This window comes from Aquarana catesbeiana, linkage group LG02 (assembly GCF_042186555.1).
Source record: "Aquarana catesbeiana isolate 2022-GZ linkage group LG02, ASM4218655v1, whole genome shotgun sequence".
Taxonomy (NCBI): Eukaryota; Metazoa; Chordata; class Amphibia; order Anura; family Ranidae; genus Aquarana; species Aquarana catesbeiana.
This window is the reverse complement of record NC_133325.1, coordinates 564,748,710-564,752,953: the sequence shown is the minus strand read 5'-3', so window position 1 is coordinate 564,752,953 and position 4,244 is coordinate 564,748,710. Positions and strand designations below refer to the sequence as shown.

Below are 4,244 nucleotides of genomic sequence, written 5' to 3'. Positions count from 1 at the left end.
GGTATTCGGCCGCTAGCGGTGCGGTTTTAACCCCCCGCTGGCAGCCGAAAAAGGGTTAAAACCACTCGTATAGCGCGGCTATAGCCGCGGTATAGCCGCGCTATCCCATTGATTTCAATGGGCAGGAGCGGTGAAGGAGCTCCTTCACCGCTCCAAAGATGCGGCTGACAGGAGATTTTTTCTTCTCCTGCCAGCGCACCTCTTCCGTGTGAAAGCCCTCGGGGCTTTCACACTGAACAAACAGCGGAGGCTGTTTTGGGGCGGTTTGCAGGCGGTATTTTTAGCTCAATATCGCCCGCAAACCGCCCCAGTGTGAAAGGGGCCTTAGAGGCTCCTCTCTTCTTTTTTATACTCAGTTGTGACATGACGCTACTCTTATATCAAGACATCACTTGTATATCAAGGCAAAATTTATTAAAACATTTTGCTTGTCTTGCAAAACGCTCTCAAACCAAGGTTTTGCTGTACACACAATCACTGTGACCTTCCCACACCCTGCCCCAGCAGGACCCAGACCCTGCCTTTAATCAAACACATCTGTCCTCCATTTGGTTACCTGTTTCAGCTGTCTAACACCCTTTCCTTGCCAGAACTGGTTCTCCAAAGTGGCACTTATCACACTACATAAAATTGTCTGACATTTAAATTTACAAAACAAAAGAACTCCTAAAGCAGTAATACATACAGTATCTCAGAGAAGGACATTTATTAAGCAAATTAAAGGCAAACTTATAATCACATCTACTGGAAAATAGTAGACATGTGCACACTGAAATAATTCATTTCGGAATTTCGTTTTCGTCCGAGAAAAACATTTAATTAGTTACTCCCGAAAATCGTTTTTATTTATTTTGTTTTTTGTTAAAAATTGCATTCATCTGAAAATCCAAATTAAGGTCGAATCTGTCATTGAAGGCTTATGGTGTCTGTCGAATGTTCAAAGAAGATTCGACGGAGCAGCTGAACTGTACGATGCCGTATAGTTTACCTGCTCCGTCGAATCTTCTTAGAACTTTCAACAGACACCATAAGCCAAAGTACGTGTGTACTTAGTTCTAGCTATTTTACTGCTCCTCCTCTTTGGTTACAATCAGCCAATAACATTCATCATCATCATTATTTTTATTTTACTTCCCCCACCCAATTCCAGCAGTGATCTTTTCTCTCTATGTGGAATAATCTTGGACTAATAGAGTTAAGGTTAGGCACATTCAACCACAGGTTTGATGGACACAGATTGTTATTGTCAGCATCATGTCGAGTCTCCTATCTATATCGAACTGTTGTAGCAATGAAAACGAAAATAAAGCATTTGTTTATGTCGGGTCTTTCGGATTCTGCACTTTCGTTATCATTTGTTAAAACGATAACGAAAATACCTGAAATTCGGACGAAAATGCATTCGGACGAAAACGAATGCACATGTCTAGAAAATAGACTGTCTCTTATTTACCACAATATGTGCAACTTTTTTGTTGTATTTGCAACCTTGGCTCCTGCAATCCTGAGCAGCTGAATGAGGCAGGTTTGCAAGGTCTGCAACTGATACAGCATTATAGATGCAACAAGTTTTCACTGAAAACACTCACAAATAAGAAATGGTCAGGAGCAGGTTTTATTCTGTTACAATCAGTGCTTTTCTTCAGGGGGAACTTGGTTCTGGCTCTGGCTCAAACCCTTTGGTGCCTGCTCACCACAAATAACTTGTAAACACAGAAGTCCAGTTTTTGTGTTTACAAGTGACAGCTCTGCACTCTGTGTGTAACCCCCCTGAACTCTGCACTCTGTATGTAATGCAATCCTGGTATTTAATGCCCCTTTAATACCCTCCGACTGTTTGTGAAATTTGACTGACCACACCCACTATTTGATGTGATTTGGAGGATGTGTGTGGGGGGAGGGGTTTTGGGGGGTTGTGGTTGAGTTCCAGCACCTATTGTTTGAGAAAAAAAGCCCTGGTTACACTGCTATTTTAGGCTTGGTTCACACCTAGGCTTTTTACCCTTTTATGCAGTGCATTTTTCATTTTTGCACACCCTTTTTTGATGCATTTTTTGCAACTTTTTAACCTCTTGCCGACCAGCCGCCGTTATAATACTGCGGAAGGTCAGCTCTCCTGTGCAAACTGCCGTAGGTGTACGTTGGTCTTTGCACAGCAGATAGCGGGTGCGCGCATGTGTACAGAACGGGGAACTGTAAACAAGGTGATTCCCCGTTCTGCCAGATGACATGTCAGAGATCTTCTGTTCCCAGTGATCGGGAACAGTGATCTCTGTCATGTCCCTGGTAGCCCATCCCCCCTACAGTTAGAACACACCCAGGGAATACAGGTAACCCCTTGATCGCCCCCTTGTGTTAACACCTTCCCTGCCAGTGTCATTTTTGAACTAGTGCATTTTTATAACACTGATTAATGTAATAATGTCACTGGTCCCCAAAAAGTGTCATTTGGGGTCATATTTGTCCGCTGCAATGTTGCAGTCCCGCTAAAAATCGCAGATCGCCGCCATTACCAGTAAAAACCTTAAAAAAAAATAGAAGTTCCTAAATCTATCCCATAGTTTTTAGATGCGATAACCAATCAATATCCGCCTATTGTGATTTTTTTTTACCAAAAATATGTAGAAGAATATATATTGGCCTAAACTGATGAATACATTTTTTTTATATATTTTTTTTTTTAGATATGTATTAGAGCAGAAAGGAAAAAAAATCTTTTTTTTTTTCAAAATTGTCAGTCTTTTTTTGTTTGTAGTGCAAAAAATAAAAACCGAGGTGATCAAATACCAAAAAAAAGAGGTGATCAAATACCACCAAAAGAAAGCTCTGTTTGTGGGAAACAAGGGATGTTAATTTTGTTTGGGTACAGCATCGCACAACCTCGCAATTGCCAGTTAAAGCGACGCTATGCCGTATCGCAAAAAATGGCTTGGTCATTCCGGGGCTGAAGTGGTTAAATGTGTTTTGCGCTTTTTAGATTTTTTGCCCAATTTTTTTGTTGGGTGGATTAAAAAACACAAAAGCAAATTGCGGCAAAAACACACTACATGCTTTTCTGCAGATTCTCCATTGAAGGCTATTGAAACCCACTGTTTTGCTTTTAAAGAAAGTCTCTGGCCCTTTCCAAAAACGCAGCGGCTGAAAAAAAGCATAAATGCGAACGTGTCCCATAGGAAACCATGTTAAATGGACTGTAGTGCATTTCTGCAAAAAGCAATAAAAAAACGCATAGGTGTGAACTGAGCCATAAAGAGATTTTTATGAAATAAGCTGCAATCCTGTAGTACATCTGTCTCTTAATTTGTCTCAGTGCTTCTGTTTAGCTTTGCCTTGCTGTGCAACAGAATCGATACATTTTTTTCAAGTTATTGATTGCTTGAATAATATATTTTCTTTTTTTAAAGATCAGGGGAAAGCATGAATGCAGTCCCCACTACCACAAATTAGGCAGTTGAGTTTCCCACATTTGGGGAAATCTCAGGGGTCAGCACAGTTGGAGTGCAATGGCTGAGCCTTGCCCTGGGAGAACCACCTACATGATCATGGTATCTCCCCTGCCAGGTAAGTATGAGGATTATTGTTTAGAAGGAAGTGGTACAAGTGATGCTGATGGTGTGTTAAAGCAATGGTCATCAAACCTGTCCTCAGGAGGACCCACTAATAGGCCAGGTCTTATGTATTACCTTGGGGAGATGCAGACTAGTATACTGCAGCAACTGATATCACCTGTGATGTATTTCAGCTATCTTGCAAACTTGGCCTGTTAGTGGGCCCTGAGGACAGGGTTGATGACCACTGTGTTAAATGAATGTTTCTCAACTCCAGTCCTCAAACACCCCCAACAGGTCATGTTTTCAGGATTTCCCTCAGATGAAATGGCTGTGGTAATTACTAGGGCAGTGAAACTGATCAAATCACCTGTGCAAAATAATGGAAAGCCTGAAAACATGACCTGTTGGGGGTACTTGAGGACTGGAGTTGAGAAACACTGTGTTAACCACTTGCCAACCAGCCACAGTATATATACTGTGGCAAGTTGGCTCTCCTGCGCAAGCCAACGTACCCATACGTCGGTCCGTGCATGTTAAATTGCAGGCGGCACTCGATGTCCACGTCGAACCACGACCTTGTAAATAAAGTGGATCCCCATTCTGTCAGGGCACATCATGGAGATCTGCTGTTTCCAGTGATCGGCAACAGTGATCTCTGTGTTGTCCCAGTGAGCCCACCGCCCTACAGTTAAA

General features: G+C 42.1%; 1 non-coding gene across 1 annotated transcript; it reads right to left on the bottom strand.

Annotated features, from left to right (window-relative positions):
- Positions 1-3,406: 3,406 nt before the first annotated feature.
- LOC141130778 (U1 spliceosomal RNA) lies at positions 3,407-3,569 on the bottom strand. The gene has a single exon (XR_012242526.1). It is a non-coding gene; the product is annotated as a U1 spliceosomal RNA (small nuclear RNA).
- Positions 3,570-4,244: the final 675 nt, after the last annotated feature.